This window comes from Salvelinus fontinalis, chromosome 38 (assembly GCF_029448725.1).
Source record: "Salvelinus fontinalis isolate EN_2023a chromosome 38, ASM2944872v1, whole genome shotgun sequence".
NCBI classification, from domain to species: Eukaryota; Metazoa; Chordata; class Actinopteri; order Salmoniformes; family Salmonidae; genus Salvelinus; species Salvelinus fontinalis.
The window spans coordinates 31,887,909-31,897,669 of record NC_074702.1 but is presented as its reverse complement, the minus strand read 5'-3'; the positions used below and the strand labels follow the sequence as shown (position 1 = coordinate 31,897,669).

The following is a 9,761-nucleotide window of genomic DNA, read 5'->3' as shown; positions in this document are numbered from 1 at the left end:
ATGTATACAGTATGCGTTTGCAGTGGTGGAAAAAGTACCCAAAAGCTATACTTGATTAAAATGACTCAAGTAAAAGTGAATGTCACCGATTAGAATAATACTTGAGTAAGTCTTAAAGCACCTGATATTAAATGTACTTCAGTATCAAAAGTAATAGCTGTAAGGTAAATGTACTTGAGTATCAAAAGTAAAATTATGAAACGTAAGAGGCATAAATCCAAAAAGCAAAACGCCAGACCTTTTATTTGGTTTGAGCTTGAGTTTTTCTGAAAGGTAATATTTTTTTTTTCTAAAAGGTAACAGTTAGTTTACAGATGCAAGAAGTGCTCAGATAAACAAAAAAGGTGGATTCTCAATTAGACAACACTTCAAAATAAATATCTTACAGACAAAATATAATTATGGTTTAATTAAGGAATATAGCCAGTAAACATAAGAATTAACCTCCTACAATAGAACCCAATTTATTGAAAAATATTATGTAGATGATGAGCTCATCAAAAGTACATGTACAGATCTGCACACAACCTCACTGTAGGAATATGAGGACATCACCACAGTCATGACTTTACTATAGGGGGCAGTATTCGGAAGTTCGGATGACTGAGGTGCCCAAAGTAAACGGCCTGTTACTCAGGCCCAGAAGCTAGGATATGCATATAATTGGTAGTATTGGATAGGAAACACTCTGAAGTTTCTAAAACTGTTAAAATAACTTCTGTGAGTATAACAGAACTGATAAGGCAGGCAAAAACCCAAGGATAATTTTTTTGAGGTCACCACCCATTGAAATGGCTGTATATGGGAACATCAAAGGAAATCCCCCAAGATTGCAGTTCCTATGGCTTCCACTAGATGTCAACAGTCTTTAGAAAGGGTTTCAGGCTTTTTTTCTTTTTAATGAGCTAGAATTTGTAGTTTTTCTGAGGTGGCTCTCATTTTGACTGTAGTCTTGTGGCGAGCGTGGGTGAGGGCGCGCACTTCGTTATTTATCTCCGGCAATGAACATACTATTCTCCATCTTAAATGTTATTGTTTATTTACATATTAGGGTACCTGAGGCTGGATTAGAAATGTTGTTTGACTTGTTTGGACAAAGTTTATTGGTAACTTTGGGATTCCTTTGTATGCATTTTGAACGAGGGGAACAGGTGGATTACTGAATCAAGCGCGCCAACTAAACAGAGTTTTTTGGGATATATAGAAGGACTTTATCGAACAAAACAACCATTTGTTATGTAGCTGGGACCCTTGGGATTGCAAACAGAGGTAGATCTTGAAAGTTAAGTGATTTATTTTATAACTATTTCTGACTTTCTGCTGCCTCTGCTGGTTTGGAAAATGTTTTTAATCGTTTTGTACGCGGGGCGCTGTCCTCAGATAATCACATGGTATGCTTTCGCCGTAAAGCCTTTTTGAAATCTGACAAAGCGGCTGGATTAAAAAGAAGTTACGATTTTAAACGATGTAAAACACTTGTATTTTCATGAATGTTTAATATTACGATTTTTGAATTTAAGCTCTGCAATTTCACCGGATGTTGTCGAGGTGTGCCGCTAGCGGCACGTCTAGCCCAAAGAGGTTAATTTGATGACTGTTATTTATTTAATCCACTAACTATGTTTAAATGTTACCCAATTTAATGAATCATGTAACAACTAACTCATTAGGAATTTGGGGCACCACGGAAGAGGTTGTTTAAAGAGTTACCATCTCCCGAATTAAACTCTATAAGTTATATATCAATAAACAGTCATACATCAATAAACAGTCATCTTATTAATCATTGCCTCTTATCATATCATCATTCTGAACAGTCATAACCCCAGCACTACTCATGATTCTGTACTACACAAATTGGTTTAATTATTTATTCACTAGCTAAATAAATAATAACAGGATAACATACACACTTAATACATGAGACAAAGGTCCCTAGCAGACTGTTACAATATGGTGGCTTTCTACACAACGACAAGGAGAGGGAGAGAGGGAAAAAGACACTTATCGTTGATATAGTTCAGAACTATTCTTACAGTAATCATATAGTTTGCACACTAATCAGCTGTCTCAGTGATTGTCTGAGAGGGGAGTTTGTTTTCCCATTGTGTTGGTATTCAGGATTTGGAACACGATGGACATGAGCTGCAGCTCACCGTCTCTCTGGTCAAAAAGAAGGTGAGTTTATTTCTCCACTCGTGTTGAGGTTCAAAGTTACAACCATTTCAAATGTGTAGCTCACGATTCACGTTTCCTGGTCTATGAGATTCAGCGTTTAAACCACTTTAGACATGGGCTGCAACTTTAATGTTAATCTCTGTTGGCAATCCTTTTATGCACCCTAGCCAAAAAGGGACGGTTCCGTCAGTCTGACACGCTCTCTGACCTCATTCGGGGCGTGGCTACTTACTATGCACAAAGTTATGTAAAACTATTATCTCTTATGGCTCGTAAAATCATGTCCCTATCTTAACAAAAAGACTTTAATCATTTTCCATATTATATGTGTAAGAGTATTTCAAAATTAAATACACAACGCAGAAGTTGAGAGGTTAATAGAGTACTAAAGGCCAAGAGGACTAAAAGTCAATAGAGTACTAACGATCAATGGAAACAGTGTTTTTTCTGTAGTAGGGGATTAATGATCAATGGGTCAGAGACATGGGAAGAATTTGTCTATATATTGAGCCTGAAATAGGATACTGGTTATTTGGCCATTGGCCCAGTTTTATTGCAAGGATTTCTAATTGCTCAACCACAGGCAAGAGCTGGGTTATAAAACTGCATCCTGTCCCTTTGTTCTGTGGAGAGAGTCACAGGAGAGAATCACTGAGGACAGGGGAGAATGAACATCTACCTCTCAGGATAACATCTCTTTGAATAAACCTATTTTCCTCCCCCTGATTTGCTTTGGGGTCTGTGTTATTGAAGAGTAACATCAACTGCTAACACTTTGTGCCGTGATCCGGAGGAATTGGTCTTGAAAATCTCAACTGTGTGTTGATCCAGGGAAAAGAGAGGACTCAGCGCAACCCACAGGATTCAACTCTTAATCTCCTGACTGACTGCTAACATACTTCTGGGTGAGTCTAGACCGATATCCTTTAAAAGAACCAAATCAGGTAAAAATTAGTGCATGCAATGAGTGATACGTATCTGTGAAGTATAAGGTTCAAGTCCTTTGTTCTGTTATAAGGTTAAAGTCCTTTGCTTTGTTGCATGTTTGTTAAATCTCTATTATATGGGTTCAAGTCCTATATTAAAAGGTTTGAGGCCTCTGTTTTGTGAAACCTTCTTGTTGCATAGAAGTGAGTTGCTAGTTGAGTAGCAATTTTTACATGTGTGGGTAATGTAAGCCTTCAACAAGCTTTTGAAGTTGTATGGGTAACCAGGCCGTACAGAGACAAATTGTGTTCAATAGGAGGTTTGCTCAAGGGGTTATATATATATATATATATATATATATATATATATATATATATATATATATATATATATATATATATATATATATATATATACACACTACCGTTCCAAAATTTGGGGTCACTTAGAAATCTCCTTGTTTTTGAAAGAAAATAAAAATTTTGTCCATTAAAATAACATCAAATTGATCAGAAACACAGTGTAGACATTGTTACTGTTGTAAATGACTATTGTAGCTGAAAACGGCAGATTTTTTTATGGAATATAGGAGTACAGAGGCCCATTATCAGCAGCCATCACTCCTGTGTTCCAATGGCACGTTGTGTTAGCTAATCCAAGTTTAGCAGGCTAATTGATCATTAGAAAACCCTTTTGCAATTATGTTTGCACAGCTGAAAACTGTTGTTCTGATTATAGAAGCAATAAAACTGCTTACAGACAAAATATAATTATGCTTTAATGAAGGATGCTGGCCTTCATGGAAGAGTTGCAAAGAAAAAGCCATATCCCAGACTGGCCAATAAAAAGAAAAGATTAAGATGGGCAAAAGAACAGACACTGGACAGAGGAACTCTGCCCAGAAGGTCAGCATTCCGGGGTCGCCTCTTCACTATTGAGACTGGTGTTTTGCGGGTACTATTTAATAAAGCTGCCAGTTGAGGACTTGTTAAGTGTTTCTCAAACTAGACACTCCCACTCCTCTTTCTATTCTGGTTAGAGCCAGTTTGCACTGTCCTGTGAAGAGAGTAGTACACAGCATTGTACGAGATCTTCAGTTTCTTGCCAATTTCTCGTATGGAGTAGCCTTCATTTCTCAGAACAAGAATAGACCGACGAGTTTCAGAAGAAAGTGATTTGTTTCTGGCCATTTTGAGCCTGTAATCGAACACATGAGTGATGGTTGCTGATAATGGGCCTCTGTATGTAGATATTCCATTAAAAATCAGCCGTTTCCAGCTTTCGTGTCGTCTGAGATTCCCAAAGATTGGAAAGCAGCTGCGGTCATCCCCTTCTTCAAAGGGCGGGACACTCTTGACCCAAACTGCTACAGACCTATATCTATCCTACCCTGCCTTTCTAAGGTCTTCGAAAGCAAAGACAACAAACAGATCACCGACCATTTCGAATCCCACCATACCTTCTCCGCAATGCAATCTGGTTTCAGAACTGGTCATGGGTGCACCTCAGCCACACTCAAGGTCCTAAACGATATACTAACCGCCATCGATAAGAAACAATACTGTGCAGCCGTATTCATTGACCTGGCCAAGCCTTTCGACTCTGTCAATCACCACATCCTCATCGGCAGACTCGATAGCCTTGGTTTCTCAAATGACTGCCTCGCTTGGTTCACCAACTACTTCTCTGATAGAGTTCAGTGTGTCAAATCGGAGGGCCTGTTGTCCGGGCCGCTGGCAGTTTCTATGGGGGTGCCACAGGGTTCAATTCTTGGAACGACTGTCTTCTCAGTATACATCAATGATGTCGCTCTTGCTGCTGGTGAGTCTCTGATCCACCTCTACGCAGACGACACCATTCTGTATACTTCTGGCCCTTCTTTGGACACTGTTAACCCTCCAGACGAGCTTCAATGCCATACAACTCTCCTTCTGTGGCCTCCAATTGCTCTTAAATACAAGTAAAACTAAATGCATGCTCTTCAACCGATCGCTGCCTGCACCTGCCCGCCCGTCCAACATCACTACTCTGGACGGTTCTGACTTAGAATATGTGGACAACTACAAATACCTAGGTGTCTGGTTAGACTGTAAACTCTCCTTCCAGACTCACATCAAACATCTCCAATCCAAAGTTAAATCTAGAATTGGCTTCCTATTTCGCAACAAAGCATCCTTCACTCATGCTGCAAAACATACCCTTGTAAAACTGACCATCCTACCGATCCTCGACTTCGGTGATGTCATTTACAAAATAGCCTCCAATACCCTACTCAATAAATTGGATGCAGTCTATCACAGTGCCATCCGTTTTGTCACCAAAGCCCCATATACTACCCACCACTGCGACCTGTACGCTCTCGTTAGTTGGCCCTCGCTTCATACTCGTCGCCAAACCCACTGGCTCCAGGTCATCTACAAGACCCTGCTAGGTAAAGTCCCCCCTTATCTCAGCTCGCTGGTCACCATAGCAGCACCCACCTGTAGCACGCGCTTCAGCAGGTATATCTTTCTGGTCACCCCCAAAACCAATTCTTCCTTTGGCCGCCTCTCCTTCCAGTTCTCTGCTGCCAATGACTGGAATGAACTACAAAAATCTCTGAAACTGGAAACACTTATCTCCCTCACTAGCTTTAAGCACCAGCTGTCAGAGCAGCTCACAGATTACTGCACCTGTACATAGCCCATCTATAATTTAGCCCAAACAACTACCTCTCCCCCTACTGTATTTAATTATTTTGCTCCTTTGCACCCCATTATTTCTATCTCTACTTTGCACATTCTTCCACTGCACATCTACAATTCCAGTGTTTTACTTGCTATATTGTATTTACTTCGCCACCATGGCCTTTTTTTCCCTTATCTCACCTCATTTGCTCACATTGTATATAGACTTATTTTTCTACTGTATTATTGACTGTATGTTTGTTTTACTCCATGTGTAACTCTGTGTTGTTGTATGTGTCGAACTGCTTTGCTTTATCTTGGCCAGGTCGCAATTGTAAATGAGAACTTATTCTCAACTTGCCTACCTAGTTAAATAAAGGGGAAAATAAATACATAAATAAAACAATAGTAATTTACAACATTAACAATGTCTCCACTGTATTTCCGATCAATTTGATGTTATTTTAAATTGACAAAAAAAGTGCTTTTCTTTCAAAAACAAGGACATTTCTAAGTGACCCCAAACTTTTGAACGGTAGTGTAAATGACAAATTATGATCATCTAACCATCAGTATTTGTGCTTGATTGTAGTTAGCCACCTCTCCAAAAACTTGGCTGATGTTCCCTCAAAAAACAGCAGCACAAAATCCTGTTCAATCTGAAACAAATAAGAAAGAACAAAACATTTGTTTTGTGCAAGTCCATTTCTTTCTCATAAAACATTCAGTTTTAACCTCCAAAAGTTTGAGTAAATCACCAGCCTACACATTAACTGAACTACTATTACGGAAGTGTTGTTTTTGTTTAAATTTACTGGCAAACCTCAATTGTATTCAACTTAAAAGTGTTTTTTTAAAGTCTTACCAAGCCCTTCACATCCATAAAGCGTGGAAATTTGGTGAGGATGGTGGAGCATTTACTCGGGTCGTGGGTCATCTTCTTCCTGTACTTAAAGGTCATTTTCATCTTCTGTTTGACTGTTTCTTCATCAGAAGAATGCTTCATAAGAGAAATGGCCTCTCTGCACCGGTCTTCACTCAGGGTAGCCAAAGTGGATGGACTGGATTCCCTCTCAGCAGTTGGCCCGCCATACTATAGTTGAGTGGGCCGTTTCTCAGATGAAGCCAAATTCCTCTGAACGGTTGAGATTCTATAAGAGGTACACTTCTCCACTATTAGGGTCGTAATAATGTTCCTTAAGAAAATGAACATGGTTACTAATCTTGAAAGAAAAAACAAATAACCAAGTCCCATTTGCTTAGATACCATACCAGACAAATTAAACGCAGATGCCCTTTATCAGTTGTAATGTATTCTTACATATTAATTTGCGGTGTAGGGATCCTTCAGGTATGGGATGCCTTGTGCAAACGTTTCTCTCACACTGCGCGATGGTAATGTCCTGACAATAATATAATGTTAAGTTTAGGTGGCAATCAGAATCTCCACGAGCAGCTTTGGTCCCCAGTCAGCTAAATATCAGTAGTGATTTTTTTAATCACTATCATGCCCATCGAGTTTGATATAAGAGAAATCTTCTACCAATAGGAATGTAGCTATTAGCAGTAGCCTAACCAATTATGTGACTGAGATACTGATACAGAAATCATTTTTAACATTCAGCAGATATGGGAGCAAGTAATGCTCAACAATTGTCAGATTGAATCTTTTCTTTAAACTTACCGCGAGTCTGTCATCTCCAAAACAAGAATGTTGATCATCTTTCGTCTGGTGTAGTCAGTCAGGCTGTTAGTTTTGCAGTATGACTTGATGACAACCTCTCCACCAGGATTCTTCTTCAGTATGCTCGCTATTAGCTGTATAAAAAAAAACAGCAGTGAAAAATCCATTTGATGCTTCGTCATCAGATCTTTGATGCTTTCGTGAGGGGCTTCCATCCTCCCTCAAAATGATTGTATCATCTGAACCACCGATCACAGAACTGGCAGAGGCAGGACTCATCAGGGAAGATGCTTAAATACACGATGACCATACAATACATGTAAAATGTATGGTTATATTGAAAGTGATGCCACAAGTAACCAAGACTTGAAAACCAGCACATACCTTTAGCATCATTGTTCAGTGTGAGATTGAAAACACCAAGATCTGGCTGTTTCACCACCTCTTCAAACACATCCCCATCAACTTCAGTTCCAGACCCATCATACAGCTTTGCCTCTGATAAACTAGTAAGTGGGGTCTCAAATTTCAGGAAAGCTGTGACAAACATTAAAACAACCTACAATTAGAATTGTAATCGTAATGGTAAGAGTAATCAGACAGACTTGCAAATCTATGAACACAATACATTTATTTCCAATCACAAATTAAATGTTTACCTCCAATCAAAATATGTTAAAGTGTCAGGTCATTGATCTTGACATATTTTTGTTCACCATTGAATTTCACTCTGATCAGCATGATGACCAGGTCTGAAAGCAGGTAATGGTACGAGATAAGGCCACGTTTTCACCAATACTCCTTTACTTAGAAATGCTCATTTTAAAGTATATTATGAAAATATTGGATCATGACCACAACTTGTCTGATATTACTTAAAGCAGGTTCAAAACTACAGCAAACAGACTACTCACTTCACATTCACTGTCCCGAAATATGGATAGCCTAATTAGTCCAGTAACTAGCATGAGGCTAAGAAACCTTGGTGCTGAAATGACATGCGCTCCCATGGAACCACCACGTGGAGCAGACTAACTGCACAGGACAGGGGCGAAATATGGACGGCCTAATTAGTCCAGTAAAATACACTCGTAATTCCAGCTAGTCACTATATTATGTTGTCATGTTCTAGGAGCAGTCTTACAAGACCGACAAAATGAACTGGTGATAAAGAGAGTAGGAAACAAAGTTATCTAGACTAGCTAGCTGCCGATGCAATGGCCACAATGTTTATCTATAAGCATCACCCACAAGTCGAAAATGCAGTTATAATTTAGCTAAATAAACAACTCACCTTAAATCAGATTAGTCCTAAACATACAGTAAGCAGCTAAAATAAAGAGAACAAACTAGCATGAGGCTAAAAAAGCTTAGTGCTGAAATGAGACACGCGCCCATGGAACCACCTTGTGGAGCAGACTAACTGCACAGGACAGGGGCGAGCTAGTTAGTTAGCATGCTAGCTATCTAGCAAAGACGTGCAAAAAGTGAAACGCAAGTAACTAACATTAGCTGCACACACACAATCAAAACTGTTACTTTTTATGTTACACTGCAGTCTGACAACCAAGTATCAAGTATTTAAATTAAAATAGCTTAATAATATTAGTGAAATAATTGTTTAAAACTCACCTTTGCGTGGAACAAATTAGGATTTTGTTGATCCAACAATGGTGTCGAGAAGAGGAAATTTGAACGCAGAAACTGAATTTATGGGCGGAGTTGTGATGATGTTTACACTTACTGAGTAAAAGTCTACACTAATAGAGTAAAATTGTATACCTTAGCAATTAACACTAATTATCAGCACTAACGCTAGCGGTGATTTGGCACGGCCAGTTGCTAAAACAACACTATGGGAGTTCATCACTTTTGACACAGTGAATTTAACACTGGTCATTTACTGTGTAGTGTATGGCTACAATATGTGAAACAGCTATTAGTCCCAAAGCAAAGGATCAGGAAATACTGTAACAGATTTAGACAACATTCAAGACCTTAAATTATGATAAAAGAAAACATAATCCTTACTTACATTCAAACCTCGATGTCTGTGCAGAGAACTCTGACGGCAGCCTTTCTTTGTCTTTGATGATCCACAAGAGCCTTTCTACAGCCATGAACCAGGAGTTTCACCTTGTAGCATTCGGGTGCAGCATCTGGAGGTCCCAAGCATCTTCAACCGTTTCGGTTGCAAGTGTGGATCTTCCTCACTTGTTCCAAAGTACTTGGCACTTGCCAAATGTTGAACGGGACACTTTTTTTGTATGCTTTCAGCTCATTGACTGTAGATACTAAGTTGAGTA

At 39.1% G+C, this 9,761-nt stretch overlaps 1 long non-coding RNA gene across 3 annotated transcripts; it reads right to left on the bottom strand.

Moving 5' to 3' along the window:
* Positions 1 to 3,529: 3,529 nt before the first annotated feature.
* On the bottom strand, positions 3,530 to 9,183 carry LOC129837821 (uncharacterized). Of its 3 annotated transcripts, none has more exons than XR_008756760.1 (6): positions 9,088 to 9,183; positions 7,840 to 7,992; positions 7,456 to 7,589; positions 7,093 to 7,174; positions 6,637 to 6,967; positions 3,530 to 6,430 (listed from the first exon to the last, which is right to left on the bottom strand). It is a non-coding gene; the product is annotated as an uncharacterized LOC129837821 (long non-coding RNA). The 3 variants fall into 3 exon arrangements; XR_008756761.1 differs by having other exon boundaries at positions 6,637 to 6,922; XR_008756762.1 differs by lacking the exon at positions 9,088 to 9,183 and adding an exon at positions 8,115 to 8,206.
* Positions 9,184 to 9,761: the final 578 nt, after the last annotated feature.